Source organism: Scyliorhinus torazame, chromosome 10 (assembly GCF_047496885.1).
Source record: "Scyliorhinus torazame isolate Kashiwa2021f chromosome 10, sScyTor2.1, whole genome shotgun sequence".
In the NCBI taxonomy this organism is placed as follows: domain Eukaryota; kingdom Metazoa; phylum Chordata; class Chondrichthyes; order Carcharhiniformes; family Scyliorhinidae; genus Scyliorhinus; species Scyliorhinus torazame.
Window position 1 is genome coordinate 257,194,373 of NC_092716.1, and position 22,414 is coordinate 257,216,786.

Below are 22,414 nucleotides of genomic sequence, written 5' to 3' on the forward strand. Positions count from 1 at the left end.
GGTTCCCGAAAGTGGAGGAGCGGGGGGTGGTAGGCCTGGGGGCACCGATTGGGGTGGACGAGGTTATTAAGGGACTGGGAAGCATGCAAGCAGGGAAGGCCCCAGGACCAGACGGGTTCCCGGTGGAGTATTACAGAAAATATGTGGACTTGTTGGCCCCGTTGATGGTGAGGATGTTCAATGAGGCCAGGAAAGGGGGGACTCTACCCCCGACGATGTCGGAGGCGACGATATCGTTAATTTTGAAGAGGGATAAAGATCCGTTGCAGTGCGGGTCCTATAGACCCATTTCATTGTTGAACGTGGACGCCAAATTGTTGGCAAAGGTACTGGCATCGAGGATAGAGGACTGTGTCCCGGGGGTGGTGCACGAAGACCAGACAGGGTTCGTAAAAGGGAGACAACTGAATGTTAACGTGCGACGACTATTAGGGGTGATAATGATGCCCCCAGTGGAGGGGGAGGCAGAGATAGTGGCGGCAATGGACGCAGAGAAGGCATTTGATAGGGTGGAGTGGGAGTATTTATGGGAAGTGTTAAGGAGGTTTGGGTTTGGGAACGGGTTTATTAGCTGGGTTAGACTTCTTTATGGGGCTCCAACGGCAAGCGTAGTTACAGGTCGACATAGATCGGAGTATTTCCGACTATATAGGGGAACAAGACAGGGATGCCCGCTGTCTCCATTGTTGTTCGCGTTGGCAATTGAACCTCTGGCCATGGCGTTGAGAGACTCCAGGAAATGGAGAGGGGTGATTAGAGGGGGAGAAGAACACCGAGTCTCGTTATATGCGGATGACCTATTGTTATACGTGTCGGACCCAGCGGGGGGAATGATAGAGGTTATGCGAATTTTGAGGGGGTTCGGGGAATTCTCGGGGTATAGGCTAAACATGGGGAAGAGTGAATTATTTGTGATACATCCAGGGGACCAGAGTAGAGAGATAGAAGGCTTGCCTCTAAGGAAAGTGGAAAGAAACTTCCGATACCTGGGGATTCAGATCGCTAGGAGCTGGGGAACCTTGCACAGACTTAATCTGACACGGTTGGTAGAACAAATGGAGGAGGACTTCAAGAGGTGGGACATGCAGCCTCTATCGCTGGCGGGCAGGGTGCAAGCAATTAAGATGATGGTCCTCCCGAGGTTCTTATTTGTATTTCAATGTCTCCCTATACTAATCACTAAGACCTTTTTTAATAAAATAGACAGGAGCATCACGAGCTTCGTGTGGGCAGGGAAAGTTCCGAGAGTAAGGAGGGGGTTCCTTCAGCGTAGTAGGGACAGAGGAGGATTGGCACTACCGAACTTGGGCGATTACTATTGGGCCGCCAATGTGGCAATGATACGTAAATGGATGATGGAGGGTGAGGGAGCGGCGTGGGAAAGACTGGAGAGAAAGTCCTGTAAAGGGACGAGTTTAGAGGCGCTGGTGACGGCGCCGCTACCGATCTCACCTAAAAAGTTTACCACGAACCCGGTGGTGGCGGCAACATTGAATATCTGGGGACAGTGGAGGCGACAGAGAGGGGTGCGGGGAGCCCTGGTGGGGTCCCCAATCAGGAACAACCATAGGTTCGCCCCAGGAAGAATGGATGGAGGATTTCAGAGCTGGTTCCAGTTGGGAATTAGGAGGGTGGGAGATTTATTTATAGATGGGACTTTTGCGAGCTTGGGAGCATTGGAGGAAAAGTATAAGTTGCCCCGGGGAAATTTCTTGAGATATATGCAGGTGAGGGCATTTACTAGACAACAGGTGAGGGAATTTCCATTGCTCCCGACACAGGGGATACAGGACAGGGTGCTTTCAGGGGTGTGGGTCGGAGAGGGCAAGGTGTCAGAGATTTACCGAGAGATGAGGGAAGAGGGGGAGGAGTCGGTGGGCGAACTAAAAGGAAAGTGGGAAGAAGAACTAGGGGAGGAGATAGAGGAGGGTATGTGGGCTGATGCCCTAAGCAGGGTAAATTCCTCTTCCTCATGCGCCAGGCTTAGCCTGATTCAATTTAAGGTGCTACATAGAGCACACATAACGGGAGCAAGATTGAGCAGGTTCTTTGGAGTGGAGGACAAATGTGGGAGGTGTGGCGGGAGCCCGGCAAACCACGCACATATGTTTTGGGCATGCCCGGCACTGGAAGGGTATTGGAAGGGAGTGACGGGAGTGATTTCGCGGGTGGTGAGGGCCCGGGTCAAACCAGGCTGGGGGTTAGCTCTATTTGGAGTTGCGGAAGAGTCGGGAGTGCAGGAGGCGAAAGAGGCCGACGTTGTGGCCTTTGCGTCCCTAGTAGCCCGGCGCAGGATCCTACTCATGTGGAAGGAGGCGAAACCCCCCGGACTGGAGGCCTGGGTAAATGATATGGCGGGGTTCATTAAACTGGAGCAGATAAAGTTTGCCCTGAGAGGATCGGCTCAAGGGTTCACCAGGCGGTGGCAGCCATTTCTCGACTACCTAGGGGAACGTTAGAGGGAAGACAGATGACCAGCAGCAGCAACCCAGGGGGAGGGGGGGGGGGGAGGGGGGGTTTAGTTTAGGTCAAAGATAAAGGGGTTTTGTTACTTGTGTATTGTTTAAAATTTCTGTATTGTTATTGTTGCGTTTGCTTTGTAAGAGGGGAAAAATTGTTGTTTGGGAAAAAATTTTCAATAAAACATTTATAAAAAAATAAAAAAAACTTACAGCTAACTCCAAATTAAAAGAATCTGCTGCTGAAGCTGACCTGTGATACCACATTAAAAACACGCCAAAAGTCCATGAGGCTGTCAGTATTCTGGAGTAGCATCTTCCAGGAGTATCCAGTGCTGAGTAAAACAAGCATTTTGCTGCTATTGCCCTTCATGACGACCTACATGTGCGAGGTTGGATTTTCTGTTTTCATAAAGGTGAAGACGGCGCAAAGGAACTGGCTGATGTCTGTAATATCAGCCCGAACTGGCTGATGTCCCGATATGCCCATTGCCATTCCTCCTTTGAACCTTATTGGGAGTGGAATCATGAGAACCAAGCAAGCTCATCTATCACATTAAAGGTAGCGAACGTGGTGTGGGTGACAAAGGTCGGCCGGCGTGGATCCCAAAGGTCGGCCGGCATGGAAACAAATTTCCCGGGGGGGAAAAGTTTTTAAAACACTGTTCTAAGATGATTTGGGGACATATTCCCGGCTGAATTTAAGACCTGGCTGCAATGATTTCGCAATCTCGATTTGAAGGCTGTGTTTCGATTTCGACGGAACACATTGTATCCGATCTTCGGGGCCTGGGGTCGGTCGGAAACCCCGACCACTGGTCTTACTTTGTTTGTCCTTGATCTTTGTTAAGTAAGGTTGGAGACGGCTGGACACGATGGGTCATTGCCTCCCGCCGGGGCCTAGGTTTCTTACTACCTGGGCTTTGGGACAACGACATGGCGGAGATGCAGGGGCTTCGATGGAACTCTGGAGGGATCCTGAATGTTGCTCCACAATCCTGTTGTTATGCCCTTTCCAAGCTCCGTGGACGGTTATATTGTCCTGCAGTTCATCAATAATACTGAACTTTATCCCCTTGTGATTATACTGCTGATTTCAATGTGATTGTCTTTTATCCAGATAAGGGCGTACGAGATATATGAGCACAGAGGCGGCCGTTGCCTGTTATGGTGAAAACCATACTGAGTCAGTTATGTGATGCCAGGTTTGTGCAGTATTTAGCTTGTTTTTTTTAATGCGCTTTAATCCTTGCATTTACAGAGAGTACATTTCAGTTACCCTTAAATTTGTTTATGGAGAAGATGAGTTGCACCATATCAGGGTGGGGTTGGTGGGTCGACGGTTTGGTGTGGAGGTGGTTAATATGGTCATGTCAGTCCTCGTTCTGGATGAACACTGTCAGTGTTGTATTTTTCTTTTGTATTTTTGTTATTCTGGCATTATGGAATCCTTGCTTGTCTCCTACGACGGGGTGGACTGATCATGTATCCTAACGAGGACTGGGTTCCTTATGATTCTTCCTTGTGCTTGGCGTCTCTGGCGGTGTTGGGGGAAATGAGTAATGGTGCATGCCCAGGTGTGGTCAGTTAATTCTTGATTGGTTTGTCTTTCTTGGAATATTGAATATTCTACAATATTTACTTAGCTGCGTGGGTATTGGCTGTGGTCATTTGACCGGGTAGCTGAAGGTAGCAGGAACTATGTTTACCTGAGTTGGATGGAGGGTCTACTGGATGGTAGAGAAGGTTACAATCCCCGTGTTGTCCCCTTTTGGGGGCTCCTGTTCTGCTCTCTTTCTCGAGATACGGTTCCACTGGGGAGATAGTAACCTACAGGTTGCAGGGTCTGAGTGCGAGTCTGAGGGCTGTGGATCAGCGTTGTTGGAGTCTTTCTTCGTTTGGGGGTAGGCTGGGTGGGAGAGTTTGGTGCCCTCCGCCAAGTGATCTTATAAAGAGACCTCCAGATTGTCCTTCTCCATGAGGCCTGGGCTCCTGTGGGGAGGCAGTATCCTGTTTCTGGTGAGCCTATGTTCTGCCCATGATATCCTTTTTGAAAAGGTGTACGAAATTGGACCTTGTCTGGGGTTCTTTGGCTAATCCTGGTGTTCCCTCACCTTGGGGTTTCCTTTCCCTACTTGAGTAAGAAGGGTGCTGATAAAGGCTCTGATTTGGTGTAATGTGTTTCATGGGGCTTCCCTTATTGTGTGGAGGGGGAGGATTGTACCCCTCCCGTGATACCCATTTGGTGGACGTCTGGGCGATTCTTTTTCTTTGGTGGAGGAGAATGCAAATATTTCAGTATCAATGGGGCCGGAGTGGTGCCTCTGATGTAACAATAATAATCTTTAGTGTCACAGGTAGGCTTACATTAACACTGCAATGAAGTTACTGTGAAAAGCCCCTAGTCGCCACATTCCGACGCCTGTTCGGGTACATTGAGAGAGAATTCATAATGTCCAATTCACCGAACAAGCACGTCTTTCAGGAATTGTGGGAGGAAACCGGAGCACCCGGAGGAAACCCACGCAGACACGGGGAGAACGTGCAGACTCCGCACAGACAGTGACCCAAGCCGGGAATCGAACCTGGGACCCTGCTGCTGTGAAGCCACGGTGCTAACCACTGTGCTACCTTGCTGCCCATCATGAGGGGTGAGGAGAATAAAAATGCAAAAGAGAAACGATGTCAGTTGTGTAGTTAGTCTTGGCATGGTGTGGCTATCCATGGTGTGCTGGCTCCTGTTTACGAGTGTACTGTGCCAAGCCACTTTGCTTGTGATGCTCCTTTTTGGCCTGGATCTCTTGGGAGGCTGAGTGAGGTTTTGAATGAGCAGCTTTTTCCTTTTTTGTCTTGAGGTGGGGACCATGCACAATAGGGCCATGTGCCCACGGATATATCCGGGTATCCTGAGATCCTCTGCTCTTGGCTGGTTTAGCACAGTGGGCTAAACCGCTGGCTTGTAATGCAGAACAAGGCCAGCAGCATGAGTTCAATTCCCGTACCAGCCTCCCCGAACAGGCGCCGGAATGTGGCATTTCACAGTAACTTCATTGAAGCCTACTTGTGACAATAAGCCATTATTGTTATTATTATTATACTGTTATTGTCAGTGGGATGGGTGATGACGATCGCAATGATTGACAATCTGAACCAATGTATGAGTATTTGCTGGTCTTCTCTGTACAACTGCCTTGTAGCACGGTAGCATTGTGGATAGCACAACTGCTTCACAGCTCCAGGGTCCCAGGTTCGATTCCGGCTTGGGTCACTGTCTGTGTGGAGTCTGCACATCCTCCCCGTGTGTGCGTGGGTTTCCTCCGGGTGCTCCGGTTTCCTCCCACAGTCCAAAGATGTGCAGGTTAGGTGGATTGGCCTTGATAAATTGCCCTGAGTGTCCAAAATTGCCCTTAGTGTTGGGTGGGGTTACCGGGTTGTGGGGATGGGGTGGCGGTGTTGACCTTGGGTGGGGTGGTCTTTCCAAGAGCCAGTGCAGACTCGATGGGCTGAATGGCCTCCTTCTGCACTGTAAATTCTATGAAAAAACTGTGGGATGATGATTGTTCTGTACTGTGCTGGATCTTGGGGATTTGTTGCACCTTATGGTTATCGGTTAAATTTCCTCTAATGTCTTCGCAAATTTTTTCTGTATTTTTTTCTCATTATTCATTGACTGGCTCCTGCAAAGGTACAGACAAGTCTTATATCTGAGAAAAATACATCATAATGTGTTATTGATGCCTCTGATATGACTGGAGTTGGGGGAGATATGTTTTGGTGAGCTCACGAACATGACGGGAAAATCTTATCCTATATTTCCGTTGGCTGTATGAGCAATCGCTACATGTGAAGGTGTGCACCATTTTACCGTGTCTCCATGGCTTTATCCCCTTCCCCCCATTCTCTACTTTATCTGTTGGTACATACAGAGGCACCTTGTTTAATGATTAAGCCGAACCAACTGTGTTATTGATCTCCTGTTTTTCTCTGTATTAATGTATACACTTATGCTGTGCTGTCCCAATCCTGAGGATTTGTTGCATTATTTGCAAAAATGGAAAAACTCTAATAAAAATATATATGAAAAATTATGCAGTCCTGCTGTGAATAGCTGTGAATATGAATAGTGGTGGATAATTAAACAAGTAATAGGAGAAGGGGGCTCCATGATCCTCAAAGATGGCAGGGATGAGCATATGAATATAAATGGCCAGCTGAAGAGGTCACAATCATCTTCAGCAGAATGTATTGAGTGGATGATTTATCTGGGCCTCCTCCCGAGGTCCCCAGGTTGTTTAACTCCATTGCAGATCAAGTAACGGTTGAAGGCAGTAGATACAACAAAAAGGCTGTCGGCCCTGTCAACACTCCAGAAAGTTCTGGAGTCCTCTGTTCCAGAACTAGCCATGCCGTTAGCCAAGCTGATCTAGTAGTGCCACAGTACTGGCATCTACCCAATGATGTGGAAAATTGCCCAACTACTATATATCCGATTGGACAAATGCAGGCCAAATCCAATCTGGCCAATTACAGTCCCCCAATTCTACCCTCAGTCATCAGCAAAGAGATGGAAGGTGTCATACACAATTGGTGTTCACTGATATCCAGTTTGGGTTCTATCAGTATCGCTCAACTCCAGACTTGGCTCAAATATAAAGCAAAGAGCTGAATTCGAGGAATGAGGTGGGAGTAGTTGTCCTTGACACCAAGGTATCGAATTTGACTGGGTGTAGCATCAGGAGCCCAGTAAAAGTACAGTTAAAGGGGATCATGGGAATAAGCTGGAGCCATGCCTGGCACAAAGAAAGGTGGTTGAGGACAATCATGTCAGTCCTAGGACATCGCTGCAGGAGTTCCTCAGGGTAGTGTCCTAGGCCCAACCATCTTCAGCTGCATTCTTTCAAGGAGTGTGGAATCACAGGCAAGGCAACATTTGTTGCTCAAACTGAGTGATATTTTAAGAGTCAACCTCGTTTCTGTGGATCTGGAGTCAGATACCGGCCAGACCAGGTGAGGACAGCAGATTTCCTTCTTTAAAGGATATCAGTGAACCAGGTTGGGTTTTACAACAATTGACAAAGGTTTCATGGTCATTGTTAGACTTTTAATTGCAAATTTACCTTACTGAATTCATATTTCACCGTCTGCCCTGGTGGGTCCCCAGAGCATTACCCTGGGTGGCTGGATTATTAGTCCAGTGACACTACTACTACGCCACCACCTCCCCAGTTCCTCAGGGTAGTGTCCTAGGCCAACCATCTTCAGTTGCATCATCAATGACCTTCCCTTCATCATAAGGTCAGAGGTCGGGATGCTCATTGATGACTGCAGTGTTCAATTTCAATCGCAGTTACTCAGACCAAAAAGCAGTCCATGCCTGCATGCAGCAAGCCCTGGATAACTTTCAGGCTTAGTCTGAGTGGTGGCAAGTAACATTTGTGCCACACAAGTGTCAGGCAATGACCATCTCCAACACAGCACAATCTAACCACATCCCCTCAACATTCAATGGCGTTACCATTGTTGAATCCCCAACTATTGATATCTTGGGGGAATCACCTTTAATCAGAAACGTACCTGGTACAGCTGCACAAATTCTATGGCTACAAGAGCAGGCCAAAGGCTGGATATTTTGTCTATCTAAAATGGCCTCCTGCAAAGAACTCTGGGAAATTGTGCCAAACCTGAACACAGACAGGCTGCAGCTTGCAAATATACAAAGATGCAGCTCAGACTTATGCAGAAACTAACATAGGAAAAAGGCCATTAACAGGTCTTACCAGGAACAATAGAACTATCCTGTCACTCACATTGTCTACCAGACACAGTGGCACCCAAGCCGCTGCACCCAACGCTTCCAGGCATGGCCACTGAGGGCCCACCCCAAAATCGATGTGGCAGCCCCAGATTGGACTTGATCGATCAGGGTGATAGAGCCCTGATCAATAGATTGACAACAACCCAGAGACCGCCCACAAAAGGGGAATGGAAATCCAAGCAAGTTAAAAGGTACTATGAAGGCCACCACTCTCGCTCCCGACTGCAGCATCGACAGCCAACAACCATGGTGAATCCACCACCAGCCAGGAAGAGCCCACGCCATCCACAGAGGGACTAGAACAGCGGACACAGACCACCTACCAGAACTCCATCACTGCCAGACTGCTAGAAATCAGATAAGGCCATATCTGCTCTGTATTTGCCGGTCATCTGGAAGTTAAGTTAAGGTCATTTAAGTGTATTAGTTTATAGTCCAATGTGCATGAACGTGTGATTAATTAAGTAAATAACCTTGTGTATGTTAATAAACTATTATTGTACTGAACAACTTGCATGATCATTTGTCCACTGTATACGGGTTAAACACACACTGTGGTTTAGATAAAGAAAAGAGCAACATTTGGAACAAGTTACTCATTACCTGACTCCTTAATGTTTTTTCACTACCTACAGAGCTTAAATCTGGAATGTGATGCAACTCCAACAACGCTCAGGATTCAATACCACCCAGGACAAAGCAGCTGTTTGACTGATATCCCACACGCGACCATAACCATTCACACCCTCCACCACCGGTGCATGGTGGTAACACTGTACCATCTACAAGGTGTACTGCAGCCACTCACCATTCCCATTTGACAGCATCTTCCAACTGCACCCCTGTCCCCCTGACTTCTATCCCCAAGTATAATAAGGGCAGCAGGTGAATGGGGACACCACCCTCTTCAGGTTCCCCTCCAAATCACACACCTTGCTATCTTGGGATTTTATTGTTGTTCCTTCATTATTGTACCATCACCATATGGCCTGCAGTCGATCAAGAAGGTGGCTCATCAGCAGCTTCTCACGGGAAAGTAGGGATGGGCAATAAATGCTCATCTTGCAAATGATGCGCACATCCCATGGACGAATAAAAATTTAATTGAAATATTTTCTTTTATTCCGGCACACAGTCTCTCTTCCTCTTGTTCTTCGTACCTCTCAGTACTGTTTCTAATTTGTATCTGCAGTTTGTATTCAGAAACACAATACAAAGGAGGTCAGATTGGGCATCACAAGTAAGCCCAGCATTGATTGCCCCAAACTGCCCTTGAGAATGTGCTGATGTTCCATCTTCTCAAGCAGCTTTCAGGGGGGGAATTCCAAAATTTTGATCTGGTGACAGTGAAGCAAGGACATTACAGTTCCTTGCAGAATGTGCATAGGCTTTTTTTTTTGGGGGGGGGGGGTCAGGAGGTGAGCTACTCGCCTCAAGATTCCTAGTCTTTGACCTGCCCTGGTAGCCACAGTAATAATATGGCTAGACCAGTTCAGTTTCTGATCAATGGCAACCCCCAGGATGTTGATAGTGGGGGATTCAGTGATGGCAATGCCATTAAATGTCATGGGGTGATGGTTAGATTCTCTCTTATAGAAGATGGTCATTACCTGCCACTTATGTGGCGCGAATGTAACTTGCCACTTGTCAGCCCAAGCCTGGGTATTGTCCAGGTCTTGTCGCATTTGGACATGGTCTGCTTCAATATCTGAGGAGTCACGAATGGTGCTGAACATTGTGCAGAAAGCAGCGAATATCCCCATTTTTGACCTTATTTTGGAAGGCAGGTCATTGATGAAGCAGCTGAAGATGGTTGGGTCTTTTGGATGTTCCCATTCTTGGATGGAACATTAAACCGAAGCCCCATCTGTCTACTTGGGTGAATGTAAAATACTTAATGGCATCATTTTGAAGAACAGGGGAATTATCCTCGATGCCCTGACCAGTATTTGTCTGTGAATCGATAACACTAAAACATTGCTGCTGTGTACAAATTGACTGCTGTTTTACCTAAAAGACTGATGACAATTCTAAAGTACTCCATAATTTGAGATATCATGAGAAACACTGTATAAATGCAAGCCTTGCTTTCATTCTTATTGGTAAAGTCCAATCTTGTCCTCAACCAACATACAGTCAATCAAACAAACAGGGTGTTGAACAGTGATCAAAACTGGGAAACGGGGTTGATTTTATTCCCTCTGCACGCAGTATGGCTTAGTTTACAATGGATGATTTGTGTACTCTGTCAGTGGGGTTGGCAGTGTGTAGAATTTCATGGAGTCCCAAATTATGTAAATCTTTCTCTGAAGCATATCCTGCAAGTGACTTTTGACTTACCTATCGTCTTCTATTATTTACTGCCAGCAAAAACTAATTACACTCATTAACAAAGGTCAAGTAGCTAATTCTATTTCTTTTCCAAGATGGTAATTTTGCATAATGACTTATAATAGTTAGCTTCAATTACCATAGACAGTAAATTACCTTGCTGAAAATACTATGCTTGACATTGAGTGGTAAATATGCACAATTTGTTTATACTTGGAGCAAAGAAAAGGCTTAACACACAGAAAGGACAAATCTACATGATTCATGCTTGTCTTGTTTGACCTGTACTCAAGCTGAAACTCTTGGTCTTCAGACACCTCGATACACACATGCATTTGCAAAGACTCATATGTCATGCTAGCAGTCACAGTGGCAACTCTTTACAAGATTCATCTTCTTGGCACAGTTATGGGCACGACCATTTTAATATCAGTCCAATCCCTGCTTCTTTCTACCTTGTGACGAATGGAGGATTTTAGGATTATCAATATTGGGCGATTGAAGGGTTAAAAGCTTGGAGTTGGCGTGTGTTTGACTGAAGTGGTCATATTTTTAAAGAAGGATTCTGTTTTGAAGGACATGGGAGCTTTTAGGAGACAGAAGGTGAAATCAACCAGAGGAATGTGTTTTTCAGTCTGGGCTATTGCACTGTGGTTTGGTTGGGGAAGTCCCTGGGGAGTTCATTTGTTTTTCAGCTTGGGAAATGATGTCATTGCTGGGTGGAGCCAAGGGAGAGAGAAAGCTTTGGAGAGTAGTCAAAGCCTGACAACCTCTGCTTTGACCACAAGTAACGGCAGTTTTCTTTTCTTGTAGGATAGCTTAAAAAAGAGTAATAATAGTGAATGCAGAGCAGTCTTGTCTGAGGACAAGAAAGAGGCTGAAACATCCTAATTGAAGCAGCTATTTGAAGATATTCAGCCAGGGTCTGAAGGGGTTCTAACAGGAGCCAAAATCTTGTCTGTGAAGCAAGTATGTCCCTATGCCACGCTGATTTAAAAAATGGATTGTGAGCTGTATGTTTCTTTGGTTTTCTAATGGGGAATTGAGTAGTGGTGTTTAAGGGATAGTTGTGAGCTGTTAATTCCAGGTGTGAATTTCAGGGTGGGATTACTAAAGCACCCCGCCGCGTGTTTATCGGCGGCGGAGGCAGTGGAAACTACCAGCCCCGCCTTTGTCGGCGGGATTTCCTGTTGACAGTACCCCTCGTCGCCGGGAAACCTGTGCGTCGGTGTGGGACCGGAATTTCCCGCCGGCATGAACAGCCGGTAAGTCCTGCCCAAAGAGTTTAATATTGTATTCATAATAAAGTTTGGTGACGCAGTGGTTGGCACTGCTGTCTCAAGGCGCCGAGGTCCCAGGTTCGATCCCAGCCCCGGGTCACTGTCCGTGTGGAGTTTGCACATTCTCCCCGTGTTTGTGTGGGTTTCGCCCCCACAACCCAAAAGATGTGCAGGGTAGGTGGATTGGCCACGTTAAATTGCCCCTTAATTGGAAAAAAATGAATTGGGTACTCTAAATTTTTTTTTTAAAATAAAGTTTGGTTTTAAAATGCCAAATCCCTATTTCTTTGTGCAATTACTCCTGGAGCGAATTATGCTTTCCACACAGTCTTACAAATAAACTAAAATATTGGGGTTTCGGTCCATATCCTAGCCACTGTTGGGGTCTGTTCTGGGGTCATAATAATTGTTGGAGAATTAATCAGTATTCCAGTTGCAATGAAAGAGTAATTAGTTTGAAATGAACAGATTGAAAGGTAAAGATGCATTGAGGTTGTGTTTTTTTTAATATCACAATGTAGGAGTCACTGCAAGGCTACAATTATTGTGCATTCATCGTCGCCCTGAACAGTTTGAGGTCTTGAGAGCTGGTTCTCTCCCAACAGTATTAGGCAGGATCCCGGCAATATAAATTATAGCTTAGAAACAAATGAACTCATGGATGTTCAGATCGACATCCATGTACTAGAGACACTGAGGAATGTTTGAGAAGACAAATCTATATAATAAAAACATAGCAAAACAGTTCATAAAATTAACAAACAACAAAGAACAAAGAAATGTACAGCACAGGAACAGGCCCTTCGGCCCTCCAAGCCCGTGCCGACCATACTGCCCGACTAAACTACAATCTTCTACACTTCCTGGGTCCGTATCCTTCTATTCCCATCCTATTCATATATTTGTCAAGATGCCCCTGAAATGTCCCTATCGTCCCTGCTTCCACTACCTCCTCCGGTAGCGAGTTCCAGGTACCCACTACCCTCTGCGTAAAACACTTGCCTCGTACATCTACTCTAAACCTTGCCCCTCTCACCTTAAACCTATGCCCCCTAGTAATTGACCCCTCTACCCTGGAGAAAGCCTCTGACTATCCACTCTGTCTATGCCCCTCATAATTTTGTATACCTCTATCAGGTCGCCCCTCAACCTCCTTCGTTCCAGTGAGAACAAACCGAGTTTATTCAACCGCTCCTCATAGCTTATGCCCTCCATACCAGGCAACATTCTGGTAAATCTCTTCTGCACCCTCTCTAAAGCCTCCACATCCTTCTGGTAGTGTGGCGACCAGAATTGAACACTATACTCCAAGTGTGGCCTAACTAAGGTTCTATACAGCTGCAACATGACTTGCCAATTCTTATACTCAATGCCCCGGCCAATGAAGGCCAGCATGCCGTATGCCTTCTTGACTACCTTCTCCACCTGTGTTGCCTCTTTCAATGACCTGTGGACCTGTACTCCTAGATCTCTTTGACTTTCAATACTCTTGAGGGTTCTACCATTCACTGTATATTCCCTACCTGCATTAGCCCTTCCAAAATGCATTACCTCACATTTGTCCGGATTAAACTCCATCTGCCATCTCTCCGCCCAAGTCTCCAGACAATCTAAATCCTGCTGTATCCTCAGACAGTCCTCATCGCTATCCGCAATTCCACCAACCTTTGTGTCGTCTACAAACTTACTAATCAGACCAGTTACATTTTCCTCCAAATCATTTATATATACTACAAAGAGCAAAGGTCCCAGCACTAATCCCTGTGGAACACCACTGGTCACAGCCCTCCAATTAGAAAAGCATCCCTCCATTGCTACCCTCTGCCTTCTATGGCCTAGCCAGTTCTGTATCCACCTTGCCAGTTCACCCCTGATCCCGTGTGACTTCACCTTTTGTACTAGTCTACCATGAGGGACCTTGTCAAAGGCCTTACTGAAGTCCATATAGACAACATCTACTGCCCTACCTGCATCAATCATCTTAGTGACCTCCTCGAAAAACTCTATCAAGTTAGTGAGACACGACCTCCCCTTCACAAAACTGTGCTGCCTCTCACTAATACGTCCATTTGCTTCCAAATGGGAGTAGATCCTGTCTCTAAGAATTCTCTCCAGTAATTTCCCTACCACTGATGTAAGGCTCACCGGCCTGTAGTTCCCGGGATTATCCTTGCTACCCTTCTTAAACAGAGGAACAACATTGGCTATTCTCCAGTCCTCCGGGACATCCCCTGAAGACAGCGAGGATCCAAAGATTTCTGTCAAGGAGACAGCGAGGATCCAAAGATTTCTGTCAAGGAGACAGCGAGGATCCAAAGATTTCTGTCAAGGTGCAGAAGGAGGCTATTCAGCCCATTGAGTTTGCACCGACCCTTGGAAATAGCACCCCACTTAAGCCCACACCCGTAACCCAGCTTAACCTTTTTGGACACTAAGGGCAATTTAGCATGGTCAATCCACCTAACCTGCAGAATTGTAGCACAGTGGTTAGCACTGTTGCTTCACAGCACCAGGGTCCCAGGTTCTATTCCCGGCTTGGCTCACTGTCTGTCCTGAGTCTGCATGGGTTTTCTCCGTGTACTCTGGTTTCCTCCCTCAAGTCCCGAAAGACTTGCTGTTCAGTGAATTGGACATTCTGAATTCTCTCTCTGTGTACCCAAACAGGCGCCTGAGAGTGGCAACCAGGGGCTTTTCACAGTAACTTCATTGCAGTGTTAATGTAAGCCTACTTGTGACAGTAAAGATTATTATTACACATCTTTGGACCGGGAGGAAACCGGAGCACCCGGAGGAAACCTGCGCAGACACAGGGAGAACGTGCAAACTCCAGTGACCCAAGCGGGAATCGAACCCGGGCACAGTGAAGCAACGGTGCTAACCACTGTGCTGCCGAGCTGCCCGTTCTATGAGCAACCTGTGTCTGGGTAAGACTGACATTAAACATGCGTTTGAATTGAAGAGTAAATCACTGTTCCTCCCTGTAATCTAGAGATGCTCAGCTCTGGGAAAGAAGAAGAAAATCCCAGTTGTTCCTATTTCACTGTTCGTGCGGCCCTAAGACATTAATGATCAGATGGAGCTGAATAATTGCACAATCAGCTGTTTGGAACCCTCCCTCCCCCGGGCCAGGCGGGAACACTCTCTCTCCCTCCACATACACACCCACCCACCCACCCCGAGCCTGTCTGCAGGAGGCGGGAAGAGGGTGCATCCACTCTGTCCCATGTTATTTAAAGTCAGTCTGTGGGGTTTTTTGCGCGCTCTCTCCCGCGCCAATTTTACACTGGCGGCTCCGAAAGCTAGAAGCGGCCCGGGATTGGCCGGGAAAAGTTTTGTCCGGCGCTCTGATTGGTGGAGAAGTTTGACAAGGGGCGGGGCCGGGGAGGAAGATGAACTTTCACTTCTCAGAGTTTCAAACTCACAAAGTTCCCGGGCCCTTCACTCGGAAGCTGTTCAGAAATAATAATAAGAACTCTGGTCTGTTGGATGGGAGAAAGAATAATATCAGTTCAATGGAACTCTCTCACTTTCCCTCCTAACACCAGCAGAGCAATGAGTGATTAACAGGAAAGGCTCGTTCGGGTAAGAAGCGGCTTCTGATTGCTGGATTAAGGCGGGGAAACGGTACTGACTGTCCGGGGGCAGTGCAGATCAGCTCTCTTTACATTTTAGAGTAATCTTTGAGTTTCACAAACTGCATTCGTCTAATTGCTCAGTGAGTGTTAGTGAATGGCCAGGATCTGTTCAGGCACCAAGTCCATTCCTGGAACCTTTCTTGGGCCAGTCTAATGTTTCCATTAGACACGTTTGTAAAAACTCAACGTCGCCTTGGACTAATATGCTGTTAACTGTTGCATCGTTTAAACCTTTCCACTACTGTATTTAGGAAGTGTTGTGGACCTGAAGCCTTTCTGATGATTCCAGACCTGCAGAATATTTGTCGCATTTTCTGATTTCTAAAATATTCAGAATTGCAGTATCAATTTAGCACTGGTGTTTTTTGGTGTTGTCAAGGGGGGTGGGGTTAGACCTAAGGGGATCAATAGTTTGCATTGATCTGCTTGTACTTTGTTCATTCAGTAAATTATGAAGCCTTCGATCCGAGGATTCACCAGGGCTCTTCCTGAGTGACAGTTCCTCAGCCCGAGCTCTGCACTATAGGATTGGCGCCTTGTATTTAAATGCACCTTCCCAGAGACTGCTCCACAACCCTAACCCAGTAAGATGAAGAAGTAGGCCCGACCCACCCCCTTCCTTCCTCACCCTAAACCATTTACCCCACAACTCCCGCTCTTCCTCCTTTCTGTCCCTTCTCCTTTCCCAAATCATCCATACTTCACCTCCCAATAAATCCTACGCCCATGTCATTCTGTTCCTGCCCCATTCCTCTCCCAACCCACATTTTCTTCTCCACCTTCCGTTCCCTTTCCATCCCCAATTTGCTCCCTCATCCTCCCCCTCGCTGCCCCTTGTCCTGGCCCCCTTGCTCTCCCTTGCCTGTCCTAGTCCCCTCACTCTCCCTCCTTTGCCCTGGTCCCCTTGCTCTCCCTCCCCCGGTCCTCGCCCTTTTGTCCTCCATAAACCACACTTGAGCCCCTCCCTCTCTGCACCATCTTTTCTCCCCTCTCTCCCTCCCTTTTACACGGTCCCGCATGCGAGACTGGTCAAGTAATAGGGAGATGGTGGCGTAGTGGTTTTGTCACGAGACTCGCAATCCAGAAACCCAGGGTAATGCTCTGGGGTCCCGGGTTCGAATTCCACTGGCAGATGGTGAAATTTGAATTCAATAAAAATCTGGAATTAAAAGTCCAATGTTGACTATGAAACCATTGTTGATTGTTGTAAAAACCCATCTGGTTCACTAATGTCCTTTAGGGAAGGAAATCGGTCATCCTTACCTGGTTTGGCCTACATGTGACTCCAGACCCACAGCAATTTGGTTGACTCTCCCAGCCCCGGATCCCTCGCCCCCAGATATTTCTCCCCCCCCCCCCCCCCCCCCCCCCACCCCTCTCAGCCTGGGATCCCACTCCCTCTGTGCCCGCTCTCAACCCAGGATCCCACTCTGCCTGCTCTCAGCCCCAGATCCCACTCCCCCCGCTTAAAGTCCCGGATCCCACTCCCTGCCTCGGTTCCCATTCCTCCTGCTCCCAAGCCTGGATCCCACTCCACCTGCTCACAGCCCTGGATCTCGCTCCCGCTCCCAGCCCCGGATCCCACTACCCCCCGCTCTCTGCCCTGGTTCCCACTCCTCCTGCTCCCCCCACTCTCTGCCCTGGATCCCACTTCCCCCGCTCTCTGCCCTGGATTCCCCCCTGCCCCCGCTCGCTTTCTGCCTTGGATCTCCCCCACGTTCGGCCCTGGATCCCCCACCACCGCCCACGATTCTCCCTCCCCCTCTCTTTCCACCATGGATACTCCTCACTCCCACCCCTGGATCTTCCTCACGTACCCGGCAGCATCAGATACGTATTCATTCAGCCAACTTTTGGCGCAACACTTTAACTCAACCCCGTCAGTGATTGTTCAAAGGTATCGTTTTACCCTCTTTTCTTGGAATGGTCAACTACTATGGCTGGTTCTTCCCGAATTTGGCGATAGTCCTGGCCCCCCTTCACTTGTTCCTCAAGAAGTATCAGCTTTGGGAATGGAGCAAGACCCAGGATGAAGCATTTAAGAGGGTGAAACGGTAGCTGTCCTCTTCAGGGGTGTTGACGCGTTTTGACTCTTTGAAGCTATTATTCATCACGTGCGGTGCATTGCCGTAAGGCTTTGGGGCAGTCCTGTTTCATCGAATGAGCGATGGCTGAGGGAAAAATGCTCAGATCGAGAAAGAAGGGCTGGCAGTCGTATTCTGTGTAAAGCGGTTTCATCAGTATGTCTATGGCCACCATTTTGTTATCATCATGGATCACAAGCCATTGCTGGGCCTCTTCCTTAAAGACAAGGCGGTCCTGTCGAGAGCTTCAGCAAGGATTCAGTGTTGGGACTTGGGTTATTGGCTGCTGATGAATACTCTTTCAATCACCGCCCAGGGACCCAGATTATTCAAGGTGATGCGTTGAGCCATCTTTGATTTGATTTATTATTGTCACATGTATTAGTATACAGTGAAAAGTATTGTTTCTTGCATGCTGTACAAACAATGTGTACCGTACATAGGGAAGGAAGGAGAGACTGCAGAATATAATGTTACTGTTATAGCAAGGTGCAGAGAAAAGATCAACTTAATACGAGATAGGTCCATTCAAAAGTCTGATGGCAGTAGGGAAGAAGCTGTAGTTGAGTTGGTTGGTACTTGACCTCAAACCTTGGTATCTTTTACCCCCGGGAAATGCCTTTAGATATATGCAGGTGAGGGCTTTTGTGAGGAGACAGGTAAGGGAATTCCCGTTGCTCCCAGCACAAGAAATTCAAGGCAGGGTGATCTCAGGTGCATGGGTCTGGGAGGGCAAGGTGTCGGCAATACACCAGGAGATGAAAGAAGAGGGGGGAAGCGCTGGTAGAAGAGTTGAAGGGTAAATGGGAGGAGGAGCTGGGGGAGGAGATCGAGGAAGGTCTGTGGGCTGATGCCCTGGGTAGGGTTAATTCCTCCTCCTCGTGTGCCAGGCTCAGCCTGATACAATTTAAGGTGGTTCACAGAGCTCACTTGACAGGGGTGAGTTGAGCAGGTTCTTTGGGGTAGAGGACAGATGTGGAAGGTGCTCAGGGAGCCCGGCGAACCAAGTCCATATGTTTTGGTCATGCCCGGCACTGGAGGGGTTCTGGAGAGGAGTGGCGGGAGCAATATCTCAGGTGGTGAAAGTCCAGGTCAAGCCAAGCTGGGGGCTAGCAATATTCGGAGTAGTGGACGAACCGGGAGTGCAGGAGGCAAAAGAGGCCGGTATTCTGGCCTTTGCGTCCCTAGTAGCCCGGCGAAGGATCTTGCTAATGTGGAAGGAGGCGAAGCCCCCCAGCGTGGAGGCCTGGATAAACGATATGGCTGGGTTCATAAAGTTGGAGAGGATTAAGTTTGCTTTGAGAGGATCTGCGCAGGGGTTCTAGACGGTGGCAACCGTTCCTAGACTATCTCGTGGCGCGTTAGAGGAAGGTCGGTCAGCAGCAGCAGCAACCTTTTAGGGTGGGGGGGGGGAGCTGCCTGGGTGGGGGGGGGGGTGGATGAGCAAGAGATAACATGAAGAGGCGGGGAAACTGGCACGTACGGGAGAGAGCCAGTGTACAAAGCTATGTAAATATACTATTTTACCATGTATATATCTTGCTCCGCGCGATTTCTCGTTTCTTTTTTTTTGTTATGGGTGGGGGGGGGGTGGTTATTGTTTGTCAGGGAGAAAAATTGTGTTAAAAACTTTAATAAATATATATTTTTTTAAAAAACTTTGGTATCTTTTTCCTGATGAAAGAAGGTGGAAGAGAGTATGTCCAGGGTGCGTGGGGTCCTTTCTGAGGCAGCGGGAATTATAGATTCCCGGTCTTCCCCTGCAGACCGAATCTGCAGACCCCCTACGGCGGCCAAAGGGGTAGTTGTCCTGGATTTTATGGACTCCTTGCCCGTCACTGCATAGTGTATTTGTGACTGGAAGCAAAACAACCCTGTACTTGATAAGGTGCAGCATCTGGTGCTTTATGGTGGGCAGCATCGACAGCTTTCGAGGGAATTGAAGGCTTTCTTCTCCAAGTTCTCAGAGTTGAACGTGGAAGGTGGTATCTTCCTGTGGGGCATGAGATTTGTTCTGGCAGAGGGCCAGGCAGTCTTGTGGAAGGACCTTCACAACAGGCACCCTGGAGTGTCCAAAATGAAAATGGTGGCAAGAAGCTACATCTGCTGGCTGGGTTTGGACATGGATATCGAGACGTTGGCCCAACAGTGCTCCATTTGTCAAGAGCACCAGAAGCTCCCCATTGTGGCACCCCTCCATCTTTGGGGTAGCGGGCATCCTTGGGCTTGTGTACATGTCGATTTTGCCAGTCCATTCCTTGGTTCAATGTTTCTCCTCCTCGTGGACGCCCACTGAAAGTGGCTGGAGCTCCACAAGATGGCGACGATCACCTCCTGGGCGACCATTGAGCGATTGCATATTTTGTTTTCCACCCTGGGGATTGGGGAGGTACTAATAACAGACACCAGGGCCTCTTTCACAAGCAAAGGTATTTGCCACTTTTGTGAAAAACAATGGGATTCGGCATGTCTGTACTGCCTCATACCATTCTGCATCAAATTGCTTGGCAGAGGCGCTGGGCAGACGGTTAAACGGGGGATAAAGAAACAGACTTTGGATTCGATGGACACCAGACTGGCATGTTTTCTATTCTCATATCGGACGCCGCTGACTAGGGTCCCCTGCTGAAATGCTAATGGTTTATAGGCTTCACACACACAATTGAGTTTGATTATCTTGGATATCGGCGCAAAGGTGCAGCGTAACCAAGAATTGCAAGGGCGTTACTGAGTCTACGTCGACCTATTCGACACTTTGCACGTGACAACACGGTGTTCGTTCGTAACGTCAACAACGCTGGCACTCGGGGACTGTCACCTGTGAAACAGGATCAATCTGTTACCAAGTTCGGGTCAGGGAGCAACTAAAGAAATGTCATATGGATCACATTCACTCACGAGGGTTATTCCCTCGTGAGGTTCATCGGAAGAAACCTGTTCTGGATCCTCCGGCTCCATTTCCGAACCAGCCAGCTGTGACTGCTCCAGTCTCTCTTGATGCTGACGTGCCCGACCTGGTATCTTAGACTCTGAAACGGAGACATCAGAGGTCTTGGACGGTGATTCAACAGTTCAGCCACCTCCTGCCAATCGTCTCCCATGGCGTTCCTGCTGCAGACGACGTTCACCGGCAGGGTATATGCCGACTGATCTGGCACTTCAGATACATTACGATTTGCCGAAGCCGAATAGAATCCAACATCCTCCACCTTCTCATCGATCCTCGAAGGAGTCTTTGGTCATGGGGGCGGGGGGAATATCCCATAGGGGACCTATGGGGTGGGAATGATTATTTTCCCCGTGGTCCTCAGGGACTACGAGCTCCCCACACCACTTATTAATATATAAAAGGTCGGCCAGTAAGGTGCTGACCACAGAGGAACCCGGGCACTGTATATACTGTGTTGTAAGTAAACCTAGTTCTTTGCCCATTGTGGACTCCCCGCGTCCTTATTAAACACCCACTGCTCTCCACCATGGATCGCCTCCACTTTTCGTCTTGGATCTGCCCCCCCCACCCCTGCACTGGATCCCAACCGCTCACTGTCCTGGATTCCCCCTCGCCTCCTTGCCGTGGATCCACCTCTATTCCTTGGATCCCACCCCCTGCATCTCTCTACATCGGAACCCCACTCCCCCTTCCACACCCTGCCCTGGATTGGCACGGTGACACAGTTGCTTCATCAGCGCCAGGGTCCCAGGTTCGATTCCCAGCTTGGGTCACTGTCTGTGCGGAGTCTGAACGTTCTCCCCGTGTCTGCATGGGTTTCCTCCGGGTGCTCCGGTTTCCTCCCACAAGTCGCGATAGATGTGCTTGTTAGATGAATTGGACATTCTGAATTCTCCCTCTGTGTACCCGAATAGGCGCCGGAGTGTGGCGACTAGGGTATTTTCACGGTAACTTCATTGCAGTGTTAAAGATTATTATATTATCCCCCTCCTCCTCACCCCCCCTCCTCCTCACCCCCCTCCTCCTCCTCACCCCCTCCCCTCCCCCCCTCCTCCTCCTCCCCCCCCCTCCTTCCTCCTCCCCCCCCCTCCTTCCTCCTCCCCCCCCCTCCTTCCTCCTCCCCCCCCTCCTCCCTCCCCCCCCCTCCTCCTCCTCCCCCCCCTCCTCCCCCCCCTCCCCCTCCTCCTCACCCCCTCTCCTCCTCTCCACCCCCCTCCCCCTCCTTCCTCACCCCCTCCTTCCTCACCCCCCTCTTCACCCACCCCCCCCCTCCTCCCCACCCCCCCTCCTCCCCACCCTCCCTCCTCCTCACCCACCCTCCCCTCCTCACCCACCCCCTCCTCCTCACCCCCCCTCCTCCTGATCACCCCCTCTCCTCACCCTCTCTCCCGCCTCCTCCTCACCCCTCCCCCTCCCTCCCTCCCTCCTCCTCACCCCTCCCTCCCTCCTCTTCACCCACCCCCCCTATCCTCCTCACCCCCCCTCCCTCCTCCTCCTCACCCCCTCTCCCTCCCTCCTCCTCACCCCCTCCCCCTCCCTCCTCACCCTCCCCCTCCCTCCCCCACTCTCCCTCCCTCCTCCTCCCTCCTCACCCCTTCTCCCTCCCTCCCCACCTTCTCACCCCCCTCCTCCTCCCACCCCCTCTCCCTCCCTCCCTCCCCACCTTCTCACCCCCCCTCCTCCTCCCACCCCCTCTCCCTCCCTCCTCACCCCCTCTCCCTCCCCCTCTCCCTCCCTCCTCACCCCCTCTCCCTCCCCCTCTCCCTCCCTCCTCACCCCCTCTCCCTCCTCCCCCCCTCCCTCCTCCCCCCCTCTCTCCTCCCCCCCTCCCTCCTCCCCCCCTCTCCCTCCTCCCCCCCT

The 22,414-nt window shown here is 49.1% G+C and overlaps 1 protein-coding gene across 1 annotated transcript in view; it reads left to right on the plus strand.

Annotated features, from left to right (window-relative positions):
• Positions 1-15,284: 15,284 nt before the first annotated feature.
• Positions 15,285-22,414, plus strand: part of e2f8 (E2F transcription factor 8) — a 58,191-nt gene continuing 51,061 nt past the window's right edge. The window contains 1 exon segment of the mRNA XM_072466714.1: positions 15,285-15,467. The gene's annotated coding sequence lies outside the window, so the exon portion shown is untranslated.